Source organism: Bos grunniens, chromosome 18, assembly GCF_055505025.1.
Source record: "Bos grunniens cultivar Pamir isolate PY7600 chromosome 18, Bosgru_T2T1.0, whole genome shotgun sequence".
Classification (NCBI taxonomy): domain Eukaryota; kingdom Metazoa; phylum Chordata; class Mammalia; order Artiodactyla; family Bovidae; genus Bos; species Bos grunniens.
Genome location: NC_141182.1, coordinates 12,179,005 through 12,202,070, shown reverse-complemented (window position 1 = coordinate 12,202,070; position 23,066 = coordinate 12,179,005). Strand labels below are relative to the sequence as shown.

The window sequence follows — 23,066 nt, the reverse complement described above, 5'->3', positions numbered from 1 at the left end:
CCAGCTGAATTTCTTTTGTTATTAAGTCACAACTTGAATGTAACAGCCCCTGAGTGAACACAATCTTAAAAAAAAACTTCCTACAAAGCCTCTCCCTTCTCTTCTTTGTCAGAAAGTTGCTTCAGCCTAAATAGAAGCCATTTCCCTTTTCTTTTTAAAGGAGAGGGTCACCAGGTGCCCCCTGGGGTCCTCTGCCAGCTTCACCCTCCAGTACCAGCACTAATAAAGGCCACACCCCTGTGTTGGTGGCCATATTCCACGCGCTGATTTTATGCTGGCTTCACGGCGGCTATCAGAGAGAAGTGTGCTCCCAGCCAGGACTGCAAGGGCGTCTGAAGACACGGTGAACATTTGAAATTAAAAACGTACAAGTCCAGAGGATGCTGCAGACACTCAGAACACCAGCTTCACCCACCTCATCTCCCATCTTCTCAGTGACCCTCACGGTGGCCATCATCACCCACACGTGACACGGGGACGCGGAGAGACAGGAAGATGGGTACCCGGGGAAGCTCGGCAGTGCTCAGGGATACCTGGTCACAGCCAGCCTTTGACGGGACCTATTAGATGCTAAACATCTTCCCTGCAGTCTATTGGCTTCAGGGAAAAGTTTACTTGACCCCCTCTGTAACCCCAGGGCCTTCCCAGGTGGCACTGGTGGTAAAGAACCCGCGTGCCAATGCGGGTGACATGAGACACGGGTTTGATCCCTGGGTGGGGAACATCCCCTGGAGGAGGGCATGGCAACCCACTCCAATATTCTGGAAAATCCCATGGACAGAGGAGCCTGGCGGGCTGCAGTCCGTGGGGTCACAGAGTCGGACATGACTGAAGCAAATTAGCACCCATGCACGTCACTGCAGGAGGCAGGCTTTCTTATCGCGTGCATCTCCTAGAAGAGGAAACAGACAGAGAGGTCAGTCCATCTCTGAAGACCAGAGTGCTGGAAAGTGACAGAGGCATCCCGCAGAGCCCGAGCTGCAGCCCCTGAGCTGTCACATCAGGTCCAGTGTCAGCTGTGAAAGCCCAGGTCACAAGCTAGTCTGTTACCTGGGTGAGTGGCTTCACCAGCTGGAGCCTCAGTTTGCTCGCCTGTGAAGTGGGGCTGGAATGGGCCCCACCTTGGAGAGCTGTTTCAGGCTCACACGAAACAGTCCAGGAAAAGTGCACAGCACTTCGGAGGCACCGCACAGTCACCGCGTGCAGACCTGGGGGGTGGAGTCTCAGCCCAAGGCCTGTTCTATGTTCTCTGAGCGGCTGCGGGCTACACAGCTTGTGTCGGGGACCCATCTGGGAAAGCTGGGCCACGTCCTCAAATACCAGGAGAGCAACGTGCCTGGGCGGCAGGCAGCATGGTTCCCACATCAGCCAGGCCTCAGCTGGGCGGTCCAGGTCTGCCCCATGGAAGAGCTGGCTGGCAGCAGGTGCCCTGGGGTACAAGGAAGGATGTGCAGGGCCCCCTCCTCACTGGGGGCAGCACATGACATTATCACAAGACAGCACGAGAGATCCACAGGCCCCCTGCCCGCTCACCAGCCTTTCGCTGCCCTGGCTACACTCTGGCTTCTGTCGAATCTGTTTGGATGGTCAACCCCCACCAGAGGCCCCTTCCTTCTCCACCCTCTTCAGACACATCAACGGCCGCACAGACAACCCCAGGAACAATAAACAGCCTCACATCCCGAAGCTGGCTCTGCTGGAGGCCTGGGGGCTTCCCGACACTGGCTGGGCAGCAAGGCTCTCGGAGGCTTGGGGGGTCCAGCAGAGCCAGTTGAGAGCCTGCTTCTGCCTCTGACGAGCTGTGTTTGTTCAGGCAAGTAGCTTGCCCTCTCGGGATCCCACTTTCCCTGAATGCACAAGGGCAGCAGGGATGGGCAAAATGTTGGCTTGCAATAAATAATCAGTTGCTGTTTTGCTGTTCAACACAGACCATGAAAGGAAAACACCCGAATGGATTGAGAGCAGTAGATTTTTTTTTTAACAGGATGCCACCCCCTTACATGAGAGGCTAGAAAAAGAGTAGACCGTAAGACCCCAGGGACTGGCTCAGTAGTATACCAGGAAATCCCACCATCAGGAAACCTGGGTTTGGGTTTTTTTTATTTGCTGCTTAGCTGCAGCACGTGGAATCTTCCTTGCAGTGTCTGAGATCTTTCACTGTGGCGCGGGGCTCAGAATTTGCGGCATACAGGCTTAGTTAAGCCCCTTGGCATATGGTGTCTTAGTTCTCTGACTGGGGATTGAACCCACATCCCCTGCATTGGTTGGAAGAGTCTTAACCACTGGACCACCAGAAAGTCCCTGGTTTGCTTTTTGCCACTCAGCTGCTGTGCCACCCTGGGCATATTACTTACTAAGTCTGGTCTCCTTTCCCCATCTGTAAATGATGATCCGTAAGGTTGCCTCCTACCTTCTTCCTTTAACTACCAACTTAAATCTTCGGCCTCCAAGAAATCACCTTAATAAACACACTGTTCTTCAAGGTGCTAGAATGTTCTTAAAGTACCCACACATATATATGATTAAAATGATGGCAACATTTTCAAATACAAAAATCTTAAAATAATAGAGTGGTGGGGTTGTGGGTGATTTGTTTTTCTGTAATTTGTTGTTGTTGTTCAGTCGCTCAGTCATGTCTGACTCTTTGCAATGCCATGGACTGTAACCTGCCAGGCTCCTCTGTCCCTGGAATTCTCCAGGCAAGAATACTGGAGTGGGTTGCCATTTCCTCCTTCAGAGGATCTTCCCAGACCAGTGATCGAACCTGTGCCTCCTGCATTGGCAGGTGGATTCTTTACCACTGAGCCGCCAAAGTCTTGTATCTTCTTAACTTTTTCTGTGGATTTCTTCTTAAATACATATAGCTGTGACCGAACCCCTCGACTCCCAGACATAGTCCTGTGGAAATGCCCCTGGACCTTTGCCTCCAAAGTGAAAGGACCACAGACTTTTACTGTGGGAAGTGGACTTCATGGGAAAAGACTTTTTTTTTTATTATCATGAGTTCTTTGGAGGACATTAGCTTTCATATTAAGGGATTTATTTACAGAAACTATGGGGAGAACATTTCTGTTGATTAAGAACATATGTTAAAAAAAGAGAGAGAAAGGAAGAAAAAAGAAAAAGCACAGATTGTCACATCAGTATAAGACAATCCTGGAAGCGTACTATCTCTTAAACCCACACCTGTGAGTGGTGGAGGGAGGTGGCCTGAGCTAAACCACAGATGTCAGGGCTGCACCTGGGGACTCCTCTCATCCAGGGCCCTTGTGTGCAGTGTGCACACAAGCCTGGGGGTCTGGCTGAAGTGCAGGTTCAGATGAGCAGGTCTGGATGGTACTGAGCTTGTCCCTCATCAGCCAGCACCCAGGGATGCCGAAGTCACCTGGTTCAGTCTGTGAACCGCTCAGGGTGGCCGGGTTTAGAGCAGACCGACCATGGGCTTCACCTGCTTGGCGGGGGTGGCTGCCCAAGCTCCTCCAGTGGGAGCAAGAGTTCTTGACCTGGACCACACTTTAGAGTCACCAGGGGAGAATTTGAAAAATCCAGTGCCTAGGCTGCACCCTAGACTAATTAACTCAGAATCCTTGGGGGTGTGGCCCAGGCATCAGGTTGCTTTCAAAGCACCCAAGCACCCCAATGTGCAGCTGGCTCTGAGGATGGCTGGTTTAGACACTGCCTCCCTCAAGGCTGGGGAGGAGGGAGTGAAGATGGATTGGTGATGTCTGTCAGGGGGAAGGGAGCAGAAGATCGATTGGTGATGTCTGCCAGGATGCCAGCGTGGTGGAGAAGGATGAGGGACTTAGCATCCCTCAGGGCTAGGTGCCAGGTCTGCAGACTCTTGCCTACAGAGCCCAGCTTTTATTCCAGGATGACACACAGGCAGAGGTCCCTGTCTGAAGTACACTCCTCAGGACATAGTGTTCAGGCTTCTGGTGCATTGCTTGGCTGTGATTGGTTGGGCAGGGTTGAACGTTGACCTTCTGGGTCAGCCATGGTGGAAGGGGACAGGTTGCATGAGCAGGAGGCCATGAGAGGTTGAGCCATGACTTGAATGTCACCCCAAAGACAGGTTGGGGAGTGGGGTACATTCATGTAAGCCCCAATCTTAGGGATCCTGGAAGTTTGCCAGGAAGGATAAAGACCCCAGTGGGTTGCCCACATCCCAGTCAGGCCATCCAAAGCAAGAACGTGATTGAGGAATTTGGTGTTTCTCCATATGCACTGATGGTAGGGTCAAAATAGAGGCCATCTCTGGGGAGGGTTTAGGCTGTGAAGGAGCAGGTCTTCTGGCTGGGGGCCCTGGGTGCTGGTGTATACCTTGTATTGAGGTGTACAATCATGTAAAACCATCAAGCTATAAATTTAAGACTTGTACACTTTCTGTACTTCCCTGGATATAAGTTAGTGAAAGGGGCTCATTCGTGTCTGACTCTTTGCGTCCCCATGGACTGAACAGTCCATGGAATTCTCTAGGCCAGAATACTGGAGTGGGTAGCCTTTCCCCTCTCCAGGGGATCTTCCCAGCCCAGGGATCGAACCCAGGTCTCCTGCATTGCAGGTGGATTCTTTACCAGCTGAGCCACAGGGGAAGCCCAAGAATACTGCAGTGAGGAGCCTATCCCTTCTCCAGCAGATCTTCTTGACCCAGGAGTTGAACCAGGGTCTCCTGCATTACAAGCGGATTCTTTACCAACTTATCAGGGAAGCCCTATGGATGTAAGTTAAACACCAAGAAAAAAGGAAAAGAAATTAAAGGCAAGAACTGTAAATCTATACAATAAGTAAAATGTTCCAAAAGAATGTAGAAACACACAAATAGAAGTGATTTTTTTTAACTTTTTATTTTATATTGGAGTATAGCCAATTAACAGTGTTGTGATAGTTTCAGGTAGACAACAAAGGGACTCAGCATAGGTACACGTGTATCCATCTAGGCTACTACATAACTTTGAGCAGATAAAAAAGACAATTACAAACAAGCCATTAGATGGGGGAAGCAGGGAAACATGACAAAAAATTGTAACAAATCTGAGGCTCAATGAACAGAAAAGAAAATGAACCAGTAAACCAAATCACATTAAATATACTAATTGTAAATATAAGCACAGCCCTTAGTTAGCACTTTGCTGAATTTCCTTACCTCCTTTTTCGTGATTGAGTACTACTTTTTTGTTGAATTTCATAAAGGCATGGGGATAGCACCATAATCTTTTCAGGGTTTGTCTCAATCTGCTCTGGGCTGGATTAAAGTGTTGAAATTAATCAGGTGATCCTTGAGGACTTGGAGGGAATATTTTTAAGGATCTGAGATCTCAGAGGTCTTGAGCAAGGAGAATCCATGCAATAGCCAGGATGGATTAAGCCAACACCTGAACAAGGCTTACAAAGATGTAACTGAAAACAAAATCAATACTAAACTGTAAAGTGGAAATGACATGGCAGCTTTTCCTCCTCCTTTCAATGTATCAAATATCAAATCCATCTTTGAAAATGCAAGAACTGTTTTTCGGAGAAGGGGACTGGAGGAGCCTGTTTTTCCTGGTGAGCTGAATATGGTTTGCATGGGGATGTGGTGTGTGGGTGATGATGGGGCTGAGACGAGGCCCTGGTTTTGGAGAAGAGAAGGAGTTTGGACACTATTGTTATAGGCCAGACTCTCCAGTGCACATGTCTGTGATCAGAAAGAGACAGAGCAAAGGGGACGTGTCAGGTGTGGCAAGGAGTTGTGGGACACTGCCTAGAGAAGCAGGCACACTTACAGGGTCCTGGGAGTCTGGATAGTGGGGAGCAGAGAATTCAGGGTTCCTCAGAGAGGGATCTGGAGAAGGAAATGGCCATCCACTCCAGTATTCTTGCCTGGGAAATCCCATGCACCAAGGAGTGTGGCAGGCTACAGTCCATGGGGTCACACGAGTTGGACACAACTAAGCAACTAAGCTACCACCACCACCAGAAAGGGGTGGCACAGGTAACGTGCCTGGCTCACCTGTTCTCACGGGCATGTTTTTCTGGGGAACATCACTTTCATTCACCGTGAGTTGTGACTTACAAAATGCCCTCCCCAAGAGGGACAGAAAGGCAGTGACAGAAATTTATACCAAGGTGTAAATGACTACCTGCAGGCTCCCTTCCCCAAACCAGGATTGATGAAGAGATTTGGGAAACCCAAAGTGGGCTGGAGAGGGGACAGAGGAGGACTCTCCAAAGCAGGAAGGGTGGGGCCAGGTCAAATCACCACTCACTCTGAAGGGACAGCCCTTACAAGGAGCACAAGGGGAACTCCGGGTCAGCGTTGGTTCTCACCATCAGCATGGAAGATGTGGGTGAATTCATGCATCACTATAGCTTCCGAGGGGCTTCCCTGGTGGCTCAGTGGTAAAGAATCTGCTTGCCAATGCAGGAAATGTGGGCTAGATCCCTGGATCAGGACGATCCCCTGGAGAAAGAAATAACAACCCACTCCAGTATTCTTGCCTGGGAAATCCCGTGGACAGAGGAGCCATGGGGTTGCCAAAGAGTCAGACACAACTGAGCGACTAAACAACAAATTTCTGAGTCCCATTCAGCTGCATGCAGAGTCAGTGTCAGAAGACCGTGAGTCTAATGCAGGTGGCCCACAAGGAGAAATGCTGCCCTGTGAGCACAGGTCCTGGGAGGGGGTGACCCGAGAGCCCAGCCCTGAGGGGAAAATCCTGAAAGGGAGAGGGGGCCCCTCCTCCAGCCGCATTTACTCCTGGGTCACCCAGGACAAGAGTAAATGAAATGAGCAAAGTGACAGGGGCCAGAATTGCTGTAACTGACTGTGGGAGCAGGAGCCCCACCAACAACCTAGGAATCCACTCTGACCTACCCCTTGCCCCTCCCTGAAGCGGACAGCCAGGGGTGTCTGCTCCAATTAAGCATTCCGGAGCAGAGGAAGTAACCACAGGACAGGTTTGGGGACCCACTGGACCCACTTGGGGACAGGACTGAGCTAAGACTCCACTGATGCCCTGAAAGGAGCAGTAGACGCAGTGCCATGGCGAGCCTTGGCATCAGCGTCTGTGCCCCGGACTCCCCAGGTATCTGATTGTCTCCTTCCTCCACGTGGTCACCTTGGCGGTCGGCTGTTCTTCCCCACCCAACCTCGCCCCTCCAAGACCTTCTCACATGGCAGCCAGTTGGCGTGCCACTCCCCAGATGTTGGCAATCATCCTCTTGCTTAAAATCCTTCGTGGAGGGGAGATCACCCATACAGGGCTCCAGTTGTGGGGTCTTGGCCCCGCACTGACTTCAGTTGTCCCTTGACTTGTGGCCGCCTCCCTCCAGCCTCTGCCTTAACACCACCTCTCCTCATCTTTCTCTTCTGTCTCTTATAAGGACACCCGTCCTTGGACTGAAGGCCCACCCAGGCCTGCTTCAGGATGAGCTCAGCGGGAGACCCTGAGCCTAATTACATGCACAGAGAGAAGAGTCAAGATGGCAGAATAGAAGGACATGGAGCCCAGCTCCTGCCAAAGATACAGCCAAAATACATCCCCACATGGAAGAGTTCCTGCAGAATACCTCACTGGACGATGGCAGAGGATACCAGACACCCCGAGGTGCAAGAAAGAGCTCCATGTAACCAGCTAGGATGAAAACAAAAAGAGAAAAAGGAATCGGGACAGGACCTGCACCCCCAGGAGGAAGCTGGAAAGGAGAAAAGGTCCCCCTACATGGGGAGCCCCTTTTCGGGAAGGGACCTTAGCGGGGACAGAGGGGGAGTCTCGGAGGCTCAGAAGAGATTGCAGCTGCAGGTTGGTGGCAGCCAGAACAGAGAGAGAGTCACACCACCTCACTGTGGTCCCCAGCCCAAGACTTGAGGCTGCTGGTACCTGCGGGGCTGGGGACTGAAACTCAGGCTTCAGAGGACTGACCTGCGGAGAGAACTGGGGTTAGAGACAGCCTGAAAAGGGCCGGACTGTGATGCTGAAACCACACAACTCAGACTGGGACTGGAACCCAGGGGCTGGGAGTCGAAACCACTGTCTTCATTGAAATTGCACACCTGATCTGAGGACTTCATGAAGCTCTGGTTCTATATGTGTCCCCACAGAAGGAATTCAGTGAGAAACTAAGTGATAGGTAAGAAGTAGATTTATTTAGAGAGATACACACTCCCCAGACAAAATGTGGGCTGTCTCAGAAGGCGAGGGAGTCCCTGAAATACAGGGAGGTTAGCTTCTATAGGCTGGGTGATTTCACAGGCTAGTGAGTGGGGGGACTATTCCAACTATTTTGTGAAGTGCGTATGCTTGTGTGCTCAGTCATGTCCGACTCTTTGCAACCCCATGGACTGTAGCCCACCAGGCTCCTCTGTCCATGGGATTTTCCAGGCAAGAATACTGGAGTGGGTTGAAAGTGGTGGGGATTTCCAGAAGTTAGGCCACCAGCTACTCTTTGGGTTTTGATGGCTGGCCTCGGAATTGTAGATGTGTCATTTAGCCGATGTGTTACAATGAACGTATAATGAAGCTCAGGGTCCCCTGGAAGGCAAATATTCCCCCATCTTGGCCCTAGTAGGTTTCAGATTTTGTCATGTTCTCGATGACTGTCATTCTTTTAAAGCTGTGCCCTGCCACACTTCCCCCATGTCTCAGTACCAGCCACATCTGGGGGTGTTTGCAGAGGAAGCCCAGACGCCATAGAAGCCAAGTGCCCTTACTAACCAGCTTGGCTTGCGAAGGGAGGGGCAGGGCCACCATTAGCAGCCTAGCTTTTGGCATTCTCGTGGCGGGTGGGCACCACCATTGAAACCCCACTGTTAACGTGCATGCATGGGAAAGGAGTGATGGGGGTAACCTTCCAGTTTGGAAAAACAAAAAGTCTAAAGCCCTGTGCACGCCTGGCCTCTTTGCCCAGCCTCAGGCCTTTGTACCAGGCGTCATCTGGTTCACAGTCCAGTATTGTGCTGTTAGTCGCTCAGACATGTCCTACTCTTTGTGACCCCATGGACTGCAGCCCACCAGGCTCCTCTTGTCCATGTGATTCTCCAGGCAAGAATACTGGAGTGGGTTGCCATCCCCCCTTCCAGGGGATCTTCTCCACCCAGGGATAGAACCCAGGTCTCCCACATTGCAGGTGGATGCTTTATCGTCTGAGCCACCAGAGGCAGGTGTGGAGGGAGAGACATGGGGACAGGGGTCCTGTGGGCAAAAAGCCTCTGTGGGAATAGGCACCAAGCATCTAGGGGTTAGATAGGGTGTCCAGAGCCAGTCTACATAGCGCCTCTGCAGGAATTCTCCAGATGGTGCCCGTCCTGGGCTGACCCAACCCTTCCCAGGGTGAGCAGCTGGGCGACTGCGGTGGGTGGAAGCGCCCACTCCGCTGGGCAGGGAGCAGACCCCACAACTGCTCACAGCAGCCCTGAGATGTGGGGACAGGAAGTGCCAGGATCAGTGGGGCTGTCTCTGGGTAAGGGTTCCACACAGAGCATCCACTTTCTTCTGTCCACCCCCAACCCAGAGTTTGGCCCACACTGGTCCTTTGCAAAAACAGCTGCAACAGTGAAGCCCCGTCTTTCCAGCGGGAGTGGCGGCTCCCCATTGCTTTATGTCATAGCAGTGCTATTTCCTTTTATTATAAATAGGAATTTCACTCAAAGGGGTGCAGCCTAATACCCCTGGCCGCTTTGTACTTTAATCAGAGCTTTCCTGCTGAAAAATGTTTATCTTCCAGCAAAGAGGTGCTAATTTTATCTTGCAAGAGTGGGTATCTGCTTACGTCCCTTCTACCTTCGAGAAAGATAACCCCAAACGCATTATGTCATCTAAATACAGCATCCTTGGAGATCAAAGGGTAATGTACACATCTGCCAAGGTTGATGGAGCGGCCATTGGCGGGCCCTTCCGCCCGGCTGCGTGTGCTCCATTGATAGACGCACTTTGCCATTTCTATGAAAGAAACTCCCAGGCGCTCTGTTTGTGCCAGTTGATTTCGGCGATATTGGGACGTTTTGAAATGAGACTCCAAAATAGATATGCCCTTCTCACCCCTCTATGTAAGCCCGCGCCACAGGAAATGGCACAAGTTCAAATTTTTGTGATGGAAGCAACTCAGGACCAGATAAGACATATGTCCCTGAGAGGGACATTTTCGTGTTTAAAATAGAGTCAGAATGATCCATAGCCCAGATCCACCTGAGTGTGTTTGCCTTTCGACTCCAGTCCTCCTCCTGATCTCAGTTCAGTGTTTTTCATTTTCTTGGATCCCAGTGCATTATAAAAGAATACATCCCAGCACACACACACACTTGAAATAAAAGCTCATAAGACGAGATGTAATCTTATGCTATGCACTGCACTGACATGTCTTGTCCATTCCCATCTACCTCTCATCCTTTGCTTCTCAAAGTGTGGTCCCTGGACCAGCAGCATGAGCATCATCTGGGTTAGAAATTCAGAATCAAGGGCCCTGCCCCCGGCTGCACAGTGACCATGTTTGAGAAGCACTGGTCTAGCCTATTCATTTTTTTGAAGCTTTAAATTTTTTAATAACTTCGTTGCAACTCGCTAAAAGGACTCTCCACTCACCCGCACTTCCCGATCTGGGATTTGACAAACCTGCTTCGGGGCTCTGGAGCCAGGGTACGAGGGCTTCAGGCAGCTCTATTGTGAGGAGAAATCAATACGTCCTACACCTCTGCCCTGGCGGTCGCTTTCTGCAGACGCCCTCCCAGCCTCCAGACTAGAGGGGATGATCTCAAAGCCTATCCCCCACTTCCACGCCCCCGTTGCTGCCTCCTTCTCCGCCTTCTCCTGGGAGACCCTACCACCCTCGCACACCCCCAGAGGTCCCCAGTATGCTCAGAAAGACGAAGATTTCCCACTCAATGTGTTTCAGAGGCTTTGTCACCACTTGGAGTTTAAGCCCCTGTGTTCTGTGGAGTTTGCAAAGAATTCTAAAGCTTAGGGGGAGCTGCATAGAGAGTGGCCTACCACAGGCAAGGAGCCTGGCCACTTGGGCCACTTACTATGACCTCGTCTCCCTGGATCCCTCATCGTTAAGGGTCCTCTCAGAGCCCTCAGACCCAGGAGGGCCTCTGGGGCAGGACAGCTGGTGGGCGACGCGGGATGAAGGAGGACGACAGGGAAGGAAGCATCAGATGTCATGGGGAAAGGCCGACTCCCGCCTCCTAGATTTAGAGTTGAGAATAAAACCAAAAGTCCTGGAAGCTCCTCAGACACCCTCACAGGGAAGGGCAATTGTCTTCCTCAGCTCAGGGTGGCTTGCTATTGTTGTTCAGTTGCTCAGTCATGTCTGACTCTGCAACCCCATGGACTGCAGCACGCCAGGCTTCCCTGTCCATCACCAACTCCCCGAGCTTGCTCAAACTCACGTCCACTGAGTCGGTGATGCCATCCAACTGACTCATCCTCTACCATCCCCTTTTCCTTCTGCCTTCAGTCTTTCCCAGCATCAGGGTCTTTCCAATGAGTCGGCTCTTTGCATCAGGTGGCCAAAGGACTGGAAGGATTAACAGGGTAGAATGACAGTATAAAGGCGTACAGCATCGGGATGTACAGAGCACCTTGAGCTGGCCAGGCTGGGGCAGCAGGGCAGCTGGCTTCTCTTACAGAGTGGATCCATCCCCATGCTGTAAACATGCACCGCCTCACACAATTTTATCCTTTTTTAAAAAAAATTTTCAGGGCCTCACTCAGTGGTCCAGTGGTTAAGACTTTGCCTTCCATTGCAAGGAGTGCGGGCTCAGTCCCTGGTCAGGGTGCTCAGATCCCACATGCCTGATGGCCAAAACCCAAAATACAAAACAGGGGCAATATTGTAAGAAGTGCAATAAAAACTTTTAAAATGGTCCATGTCAAAAATATATATATATATATATATTAAAAAAACACCTTTTTTTTAATAAAATAAAATTTCAGAAATAACCTCCATCCTGGAAAATAGACAAAAGCCCAAAGAAACAACAAAACTCACCTGTATTTTCCTTATACTGAGAAAACTTTGCTGATATCCTAAAGACCTTCCAGCATCCTTGCCATCGAGAATCCCATGGACAGAGAAGCCTGGAGGGCTACAGTCCTTGGGGTCACACAGAGTCGGACACGACTAAGAGACTAACACTTTCACTTTTTTTCACACAGACATAAATCTGTGTACACAGAGGAGCTGCTGCCTTGCATGGTTTATAAACATAGATGGTGTAATACCAAACACATTCAGGACCCCCCCCTTTTCTCCCAACAATATCTTAGAAGTACTTTTGTTTTTCAGATTTTTGCCCATACTGCACAGCGGCATGTGGGGTCTTAATTCCCTGACCAGGGGTTTAACCAGTGCCCACTGCATTGGAAGGCAGAGTCTTAAACACTGGATTGCCAAGGAAGTCCAAAATCTGTTTTTTTTTTTAATTGCAGTATAGCTGATTTACAATATTATATTAATATCAGGTGTGCAGCAGAGCGATTCGATATTTTTTACAGATCATACTCCATTAACAGTTATTACAGGACAATGGCTGTAAGTCCCCACGCTGCACAGTCTGTCTTGGCTGTTCACCTCGTTTATACGCAGTAGTTCGTGCCTCTTCATCCCCTGCCCCAGGTTTTCCCCTCCCTGCTTGCCTCTTCCCAGAGGTAACAATTGGTTTGTTCTCTGCATCAGTGAGTCTGGTTCCCTTCTGCACATACATTCACTTGTACTGTTTTTTAGGTTCCACATAGAGGTCTTTCCATGTCCTCTGTGTTTTGGCCTCGTTGTTAAGCCAGTACTCAGTCTTTCGTACGGTTTTCAAACGCCACAGTTTGCTTTGCCATGTTCATATCCATCGTCATTTCAGTTACTTTCCATGTCTTCTTATAACAAACATGTTTGCCTGAACATCCCCAGACCTACCCCTCTGTTCTTACGTGGGTATGTCTTCACCAAAACTGGGTTCTAAGAAGTGCAGTGTCTAGGTTGTCAGACGTGTGGGTTTGCAGTTTGAGTAGATCCTATCAATCACTTCTGTAAAAAACAGCGGTCTGTGGACCCATGGTGGCTAAGCTTACTCCCCATCCTCTTCCCACTGCTGGCCATGGCCAGTCTCTGCATTATGACTAACATGTGAAGTAATAGCAATATCCTGTTATTTTAATTTGTTTTTTATTTAGAAAAAAACTTATTTATGTGACCACGCTGGGTCTTAGTCACAGCATGTGGAATCTTCTGGTCATGGCATGTGGGATCTACTTCCCTGACCAGGGATGGAACCCAGGCCTCTACACTGGGAGCTAGGAGTCTTAGCCGCTGGCCCACCAGAGAGATTGCTGTATCCTGTTAATTTAACTGGCGTGTTTCTGCTCCGTGGTGTGTTTGGACATCTTTTCACACCTGGCATTTGTGCTTTTCTTTCAGGGGCTGCCTCCCCTTGTCCTTTGAACAGTTCTGCTTGGACGTCCTGTAGGTGAGTGTTTATCTTCTTTTAACCTGATCTCTAAAAGTGCATTAAATATTTTGGATGTTGTTCTGTGCTTTATATTTTGCAAGTATTTTTTCCCAGTTGGTCGCTTGGATTTTCAGTTTGTTTATGGTGTTGATTGTTACGCAGATTTTTGACTTGGTTTGCTTTTGCATTTATACTTTTAAGAAAACGTTCTCTATCTTCGAAGTCTTCTACATTTATTCCTAATAGTTTTATGGTGTAAGTTTTTTGTTTGTTTTTTTTGCTTTTGCACTTTTGCCAATTGTTCTGATGCCGTTTATTGAGTGGTTGGTCCTTTTCAAGATGTACTGAAATATCTTTGTTGTCATCATGTGAGAAATGCCCATACATACGTATGGGCTGCTAAACACCCTGTTCTGTGGGTTGGTCTGTTTATTATTTTTTTTTTTCAATATGCTTTCATGGCAATAATTGCTAGACTTCACTATGGTCAAAAAATATGTTTTGTATCATTTCAACCTTTTTAACTTTACTGAGACTTGCTTTATGATCCAGAAGAGTGGAAGGGCAGATTTTTCTGTAAAGGGGGGGATTGCAAACAATTTAGGGTTTGCAAGGCAGGTAATGTCTCTGTTGTGTATTCTTTGTGGTTTTGTTTAGTTTTATTTGGGACAGCCCTTTAAAAGTATAAAAACCATGCTTAGGTCATGGACTATGCAAACACAAGCCATGAGCCACAGTGGCCCAGCAGGTGGTCGGCCAGCCTTGGTTGGCTCTCTGTGTGCTCAGGAGAAGCGGTGGGCTCTGCTGTCGTTGGGCAGCACATTCTGTCAATGTCCCTCAGGTCGAGCTGGTTTATAGAGTGCAAGTCTTCTATACCTGTCATGATCGTTGTGTTTGCTTGTTTTTTTGATCATTGAGAGAATCTCCACTGTATTTGTGGATTGGACTCTCTCTCCCGTTTGGTTTTTGTCTCCTGCATTTTGAAGGTTAAGCACTTACTTCATCACTTGGCCTCATGAAGAATGGTTACATCGAACTGGTTTGTTGAATTAGTAACTAAAATGTAATCGATGTCTTTGCTGCTGGCAGTTTTACCAATAACTCTCTCAGATTCTAAGCTGTGAAACACCAGTCTTCAGTTTGCAATTCTTCCAGAATCCAATGGTGAGGACATTCTGATGGGTCCTCAGTTTTCTCATGTGTAAAATGTAAATAATAAGGCTCCTTGGTTGGTTGGGAAGATTAATTGGGATGATCCATGTGGAGGCTAGTAAAAGTAGGTGCTTGGTGCGTTTTAGCTATTAGGATTAGAGGATTACTATTAGCATTCTTTCCTAAGTACTAGAGGCAAACACAAGAAAGCTTTTGCTTGGCATGTGGCTGTGGTTGACCAGGAAAGATGGGGAGCAAGTTGGGAGCAGTCACTGACCAGACTTCAACCACATGGCATGGATTGTATTCTGACTCCCAAGTTTGCAAATGGTATCCCTCCCATTCTCTCTGACAACCACAAAAGATAAAGCCCACTCACCCAACATCCACTTCTATAGTCTCCAAAATGTTAAATCCTAGACTTTGTCATGAATGCAAATAATTATGAGAACCACAGTGAAAACAGTGTTGTGGGGAGAGGTGCATGGATGGTAGAGTCAACAGACTTGAGCACAAATCCTGACTTCAGTGCTTACTGGGTGTATCAGTTAGCTTTTGACATGAGAGTGCTGCATAATAAACCACCACAGAACCTCAGCATCATGAGAATGCTAAGTATGTATTGCTTGTACATCTGGAATGAGCTGGGGTTCAGCTGGGCAGCTCTGCTGATCTTGGCTGGATTCACTCGTGTTCTGGGATTGGCAGTGGGGCTGATCTATGCTGACTGTTCCTGGGACAAAGAGGGCGCCCACTCGGCTGTACTTGTTTCTCATCTCCAGCAGGCCAGCTCGGGCATGTCCTTGTGGCCATGGCAACATCGCCAGAGAGCACGTCCCAGTGTGGGGCCACTTGTTAAACCCCCTTCCCTCATGGTGACCAACACAAGTCACGCGGCTGGGGCCAAAGTTCAGGGGTGGAGCCTGTTGCCCTGCCCATGGAGTCAGAGTTCTCCCCAGTTACAAGGCAAATGCAAAAATGTAGGCAGGGATGAAGAACTGCCACTGGCCATCTGCCACCCCAGGTGTGTGATATCTCAGGCCCAGTTTGTTCATCTGTGACTGGGGGACCGTTCTCTATCTCACCTATCTGGTGAGAGGTTTAGATTAGAGAGAGTGTCAAGGGCAGATGGTATAGGACCTGATGCAAAAGAGATGTCCGACTGGGGGCAGCCCTTCCTTTATTAATGATAATGATTGATGGATAATGATGATTGTGGATTCACATTCCACAGCTGAGGACCTAGCTTTCCCTAGTCTTCCTTCCTAAAAAGAACAGATCAGTCTCTGTGTTCTGTATTTCCTGCAGTGTGAAGCTTCGCCTTTTGTTTTTAATAGTACTTTTTAAAGAGCAAATGTTTTTAGGTTTGAATTTTATCCATTTCTTTGGTTAGTGCATCTTCTATCATGTCTAAGAAAACCTTACTTCATGAAGATATATTTCTTATACTTTTTTTTAAAAAGTTTTATAGTTTTAGCTCTTGTGTTTAGATCTTTGGTAGATTTAAAATTAATTTTTGTATATGGTGTGAGGTAGGGGTTGGAGTTCATTTTTTCCCCACATGACTATCTGGTTGCTCTGTGCATTCCTTATTGGCTAAGTGTTGAATTCTATCAAATACTTCTTCCATACCACATCACACATTGAAATACTAACAAGCATGAATTGCAGAAATAGATTGATAATAACCACCAGGACTATGAACAGGAATGGAAAGAGGACTCATTCCTTTGGGTTGGTTTACTACCTCCATAGCTAGAGGCATGTGACAGACAGCCACATGCAAATCTTCCTCTCCTCCAGATAGTCACCTTTCCAGCCTCTTAACTGCCAGCAGTGAGCACATGACCCAGTTTGGGCCAATGGCCCATGAGAGAAAGTATGCTGTGAGACTCCTGGAAAAGAGGTTTTCTCCCCAGTGAAAGGAGAGAGGTCACTTGTCCATCTCCCAGACCTTGGAGGAAGTCCTATGAGGACATGATGTTTAAGGCAACCCCTGCCGCCTTGTAACAATGCTGGGAAGGCCACGAGAACTTCAGAGATGATAAGCATTACTGGGAAACTCATTCCATCACAGGGCACTGAACCCAGACTTCCTATTTGGGGAGATAATTTACTTCTTTATGATGTGTGCCACATTAGTTGATATTTTATTTTGTATAAACCATATAGGCTCCTCCCCCAACCCCCAATCCCAGTCCAGTCTAGAATGAATATTTTCTAGCAAGTCCACTAGGTATTTTCATCATCCAATTCTCTCCAAACATGGAAATGGAGGAGATGCTGATTCCATAAGGTGTAGAGTCCTGGGATGGGACCTATGGGCACAGAGGAGACAGCGCTAGGCCTGGAAGTTCCAAGGCTGGGTTCTCACACTGCTGGCCTCCCCAGCACCTCTGGGCTTCCTTCATTCTCTCCTGTCCCAACCACCTTCTCTTGATAGAGCCTTCCTTCCACCTGAAATACTCCCCTTGACATCTGCCCTTCCCCTTGTCTGGCAGGCCCTCCTCATCCTTTAGGCTTCAGTTTAATGATTACTTTCTCAGGGGGTCCCTCCCAGGCCCTCCCAAACTCTCTCTTAGCACTCTGAATGTTCACTTGTGGCAGTGATCCCAATTGAAATCAAGTGTGTGATTTGCTGTAATCTGTCTCTTCCACCTGACTGTAAACTCCCTGAGGATGGGGGTCAGAGCTGCCATTGGGGCCCCATACTCAGCACCTACCTAGTACAGTGCCTGCCATCTTAGAAGCGTTCAGCACACATCTCTGATGGATTGATGGGGGGTGAATGGATGGGTGTATGGAAGGACTGATGGGTGGATGGATTTGTGAATGGATGATGGATGGATGGATTGGTGGTTAGATGAACTGAATGGCACTCCCACAACTTACAAGATCGAAAGCAAGTTACTTCCCCTTTCTTGGCTGTAGTTTTCTCATCTGTCATATAATGACCCTGGACTAGATGGAATCTAAGACTCTCTCCACTGCCAGTTCTTCATCAAATTGAATCCAGATGCTCGGATGTGGCTTTCCTTTCAGAATTGGCCCTCCCCCCATCTATCCATTTACTTTACCACTGCTGGTGACCCTGAAGTTGTCCCAGAAGCTCATTCCGTGTAAGCATCCCACTGAGGACAGCTGGAGCTGGTGACCTTAACCACCCCAAGATGCTGGTGTGGTGGTTTCCAGGCTTGGGAAGGCTTCAGTGTCTGGTGGTTTCTCCCAGATGCCAGCTCCCAGTTCCCTTGTCTAGTGATGGGTAGGCAGACATTTTGGTGGGCTGGCAGCAGCTGGTGGAGATGTGCCTTCATTTCAGCCCATCTGTTCAGCGTCACATGCATGGAGAGTAAGAAGAGTCCTCTTTTCAGATTAAAGATTGGAACCAGCACAGTGTCCTGCAGTGCCCATTCTGGGCTTTTACATCTGTGTAGTGGGTGCGGCAGGGGCTCCAGCCTGGGCACGTGGAAAGTTATCCTAGAAACCCGTAGCATCCACACTGGTGTCTTAAAGCTCTTTATCACAATACCCACTGGAATCAAGGCGACGACCCATCACTTGTACTTTTCTTTCCACCTACCTCCCCTGCTCTGGCAGGAATCATGGTCAGAGGGGACCATTTATTGAGCCCCGCAGTGCCAGGAGCAGTGCTGGGGCCATTTCCTGCTTTCTCTCAAATCCTCACAATAGTTCTCACTGTGCATTTTCACCCTCATTGGGTAGATGGGGTAACTGAGGATCAGAGGTGCCCCTAGATCTTCCCAGGGCCACACAGCTTTACATGGTGGGTCTGAGATTCGAACCCAGCTCCAGACCTCTGAGGCTGTGTGTGTGTGCTCTGTCCAAGGGGCACCCATGGCGGCCCCACCCATAGGGGATCAGAAGGTGGAATCAGAGCCAACACCCCGGCTGCCTCCCCTCGCCTGTGCTGATGCCCTGCGGTGATGCGGGTGAGGCAGAGACAAGCCATGAGACCGGCAGTGGGGATCCCTCTGGGCTCGTGGCTGCTCCACTGACCCACCACCTGTAGCCAGTTCTGTGGGATGGTCACACATCTCTTTGAAATGAAGATGATGACGTGTTGTTGGTGAGTTTTTTTTAATATATTCATGTATTTATTTGGCTGTGTTGGGTCTTAGTTGCATAGCACGGGATCTTTCCTTGCAGTGCATCATGATCTTTCTAGCTGTGGCACACAGGCTTAGTTACCCTGTGGCGTGAAACATCCTAGTTCCCCAGCCAGGGCTCGAACCCACGTCCCCTGCATCACAAGGCAGATTCTTAACCACTGGGCCATTAGGGGAGTCCCCGTGTTTTTAAGAAGTGAAAGGAGGGTATTTAGAAGGAAGGGATTCAGGGGCGGGGAATGTGTAAATAGAATGCTTAGAGCTGCTGCAATATCTTGGGCTGGAGACAGTCTCCAAGATGCTACCTTGGAGCATTGATGGAGCTCAGCTACCTGCTACCTCCATCCCTCTTGACCTGTGAGAAGAGTCACCTCCCAGGTTTACCTTCTATTAGTCTTGAGTGAGTTACTTGCAGCTGACAGCATTCCAAACTAGTACACATTCTAAACCACAAACCACCTTTCAGACGCCCAATGCCTTCGAAGACTGTCCAGGGGAAGATCCAATTCCTTATCCCCCATTACACAAACGTCTGAACTCTTCCCCCCACCCCTCCCAACCATCTCAGGCAAGCCTCCTGGTGCACTCTGTCTCTCCATGACAAAGCCCCACAGCAAATTCCATCTCATCCATCGTCAAGGGCTCCTTAGCCACTGTCTGTTCTCTAGCCACATTCCAAATTACAAACAACAGAAAAAAAAAAATCATAGAGAGCTGGCCTCCCCACATCTCCAACTCCACAAACACAATCAGATGATGGGAGGCAAAAATCAAACAGCCTGGCGTTCCATCTGCATCGCGAATCTGCAGTCCAGATTCTCCCGGGTAGCAGCGCATGCCTCCCGCCACCACATCATTACCCAACCCTGCCATTAGGGACGGCAAACCCGTACTTACAATCAAAATGAACGTAATATGGAACCAGGAGGCAGCTCAGTTCCAGGAACAGCGGCGGAGCCCGCCCGTCCCCTGCCGGCCCCTCTAGCTCCTGCCATCGGCAGCCCCGGTTCTGCGCTCAGCAGACATTCACCCTGACGTCAGGACCTACACTGCCATCCCTTCCATGTCCGCCTCCTGCCTCCTGTCCCAGAGAAGCCATCTCTTCCGCCGTGCATTTTCCTCCTCTCTCACTCTGATCTCTGCCTTTCTGATCAGACACTCTCTAACTTCAGTGAGACCGCAGTGCAGAGTCAATATCCCTGGGGCCGAAGCTTTTATAGTTTACAGCAGCAGTACGCACTGTTGGGCCTGGTGCAGGGGAAGAGGGCAGCGTCCTCTATTTGGCTTGGCGGGGTGTGAATCGAGCCGCCAGCCTGGAGCACAAGGCGGCCGTGTGTAGCCAGCCCTTCCTGACGTGCGTGTCCATTGGCCCAGCGAGTACACCTCCAGTGATGTCCTTTAAGGAAAAATCAGAGCTTACGCACAACTGTGTGTGCACGGACCCCAAAATAAAGCATTATTCTTATAGCAAAGCACCAGATATTCAATAACATGGAACTCTTAAATCATTAAATGATAAAGATAAGAAAGAGAGGCTAATACGACCGACATCATCTAAGCTCCCACGGATGAACAACGCAGCACACCTCTCACAAGAATGCCCGGGTAACGAGCTCTCCTTTGCTGCTCACTACATGCAGGGTGCCATTGTAAGTACCTTGGAAGTTCCCTAGTGGTCCAGTGGTTGAGAATCTGCCTGCTGACCCAGTGGACACAGATTTGATCCCTGATCTGAGAAGATCCCTCAGGAGCAACCAAGCCCATACACAGCAACTACTGAGCCTGAGCTATACAACTGCTGAAGCCCTCGCACCTAGAGCCTGTTCTCTGCAACAAGAGAAGCCACTGCAATGGGAAGTCTGTGCACCACAGTGAAGAGTAATTATTAATTAACTGATTTAAAAAATAAGTACCTCAGTATCCAAGTAACACATTCTAAGTGCATGCATTCATTCCCTCAGTTATCACAGCAGCCATGTGGGGTTGGAGGACAAGCGGGAATAAGCAAGCAGACCAACACGATGGGCCTTGCACAGCATGATAAAGCCCCCCTCTCCACAGGAGGCCCAAGGAAGGGGGGAAGCGGGAAGCTGTGCATGGATGTGGGTGTGCGTGCAGGTGGAGGCGTAGATACAGGCATGGGTCTGGAGTGCATGTAGGCGTGAAGTCTGCCGGGCCCCTGCCTTCCAGGAGGGTGTATTGTACCTTGGGATCCCATCCCTCCCACCCACCCACCTCCTTACCCTGGCCATGGCCGACTGCATCAGGGCTTAGCACAGTCCATAGGAAAAGCAATTCACAAGCTGGCCAGCAGTCTCTAACCTCAAAAATGTTCAAAAAGCTCATTTGATTCTTTCAAAATCCAGGGAATTTGAACTTAAAAACATGGAAGGAGTTTTCTGGCAATGGTGGAGCTGGAACAGAGAGGGACGATGGGGAAGGTGCTAAGGAGGCCACCGTGTCACTGTCCAGGGGCCAGGCATATACCTTCACAGATGCTGGGAGGCGGGCTGGCAGGGTGGAAAGAACAAAGGCCGTGGGGCTGTGCAGAATGAAACCTCAGAGATGCAAAAGAAAGTGGAGGAGAGAGACAGAAATACAGAGAGAAGAAACTAACTCCACTGAGACCTCCCCGGTTCAGGCATTCTGGATCTGAGCCCATTAAATCCTAACAATGGCTCTCTAAACAAACAAAACAAAAATGGCAAGTACCTTTCAGTGTCTATTTTATTAATTGCCCCATTATTTTGTGAACCACAGAAGCCCGTTGCAAAACAATTTGCAAGATGCCATCCATTATACAATGCACCCTGATTTCAGAGATGCTAAAAAGTGGGGCAATGAGCATCTTAGAATAGATAGATTTTGAAGTGGGCGACTACTCTCCCCTTACTCTCTCTATGGCAGACATTACTAATCCATCATGGCATTGTTTCCCGCCAGTTCTATATGTGGTCTCCACCAGTCATGCCAGGAGCCACCACTTGGTCTAAGTAGCAAGTTGAAACAAGGCCAATTTGTTCACCCTGGTCAGGGCCTAGGTTTCTTGAGTGAGATAACGAGGGAACAATTCCCACAGTGTGGTGGGAAACCCTGGGACAAAGCACTACTTCCTGTCCTAGAAAAACAAGACGATGATTTAGACAGGCCACCTAGAAAATCATTTCTCAACTATGCCCATTTAAAATCGCCCTCCACTTAATCTGTCTCTTCCCTTCCCAGGGAGATCTTTCCAACGAGCTCTCATGGGTGACCATCCAACATCTTGGGTTTGTTTCTCAAATAGCACACAGAACTCAGATAATTTTAGCAAGAGCTCATGCTCTCCTAGCTGTTAGCAGTGGAGAATTAAGAATGCACACACACACACACACACACACTCAGCCATCCGTCAGGCGGCGTCAGTCTTCTCTGAGGTTTTCCATTACAGTTCATTTCATCTTCTGCTGGCAAACAGATACTGGCAGTAGCCTCTGGGCTCAGAAAAGCTTCTGGAAGAAAGACTTAAAAGACAGGGTGCTCGCTGAACGTGGTCTCCCCTTCATGTCCCTGCCCCAAACGTCCATGTGGGGCAGGTGGTGGTCCACGGCACCACCATCGCGGCAGGTCCACGTGATGGTGCTGGTGGTGGGTGAAAGAGGCACATCACTTCTGGAGTTAGGCATGGGAGAACTGGCCCATGACCTTCCTAAGGACAGGACCAGCCACAGACTCCTTGTGAGTGAGAAATAAGTCTTGGTTGAGCAAAGCCAGCAAGATCTGGGGTTACTTGTTACACAGCACATCTGGCCTATCTTGATGAATACACAAGAGGAGATTCCTTTCTCTTGCTGAGACTTTTAGTAATGTGGGGAAATAGCAGCTTGGCTTTCCTCCTGGAAAATGGCCTGGCCTCTAATTGCATGGAGCATCTTCTAGGAGGGAACACTCAAGTGTGAAGGCAGCAACTTCCAATATCTGAAGACCCAGACTCAGAAGTATATAGTGGCACTGACACCACACTGTGTGGGTCAAAAGAAATCATGAAACCCCTATTTCCTTGCAGGACACCAGGCATTTTTTTAATGTTTAGTTTTATCTATTTACTTATTCTTGGCTGCACTGTTGCTATGCACGGGCTTTCTCTCATTGCAGCAAGCAGGGGCCACTCTCTAATTTCATTGCATGAGCTCCTGAGCACAGGCTCAGTAGTTGTGACACACAGGATTAGTTGGATCTCGGCATGTGGGATCTCCCAGACCAGGGATGGAACCCATGTCCCCTGCATTGGCAGGTGGATTCCTAACCACTGGGCCACCAGGGAAGCCCCACTCAAGCGTTTTTGACACTGGGAGTCTGCATGTGGGCTTCACTCCCTTTGTGCTACTGCTCTG

General features: G+C 49.1%; 1 long non-coding RNA gene across 3 annotated transcripts in view; it reads left to right on the top strand.

Annotated features, from left to right (window-relative positions):
* LOC147353051 (uncharacterized) overlaps nucleotides 1-23,066 on the top strand; it is a 435,406-nt gene that overhangs the window by 268,495 nt on the left and 143,845 nt on the right. For all 3 annotated transcript variants that reach the window (XR_015145327.1, XR_015145328.1, XR_015145329.1), the window contains exon 4: nucleotides 13,384-13,432. This is a non-coding gene — a long non-coding RNA (uncharacterized LOC147353051). The remainder of the gene's footprint in view (nucleotides 1-13,383; nucleotides 13,433-23,066) is intronic.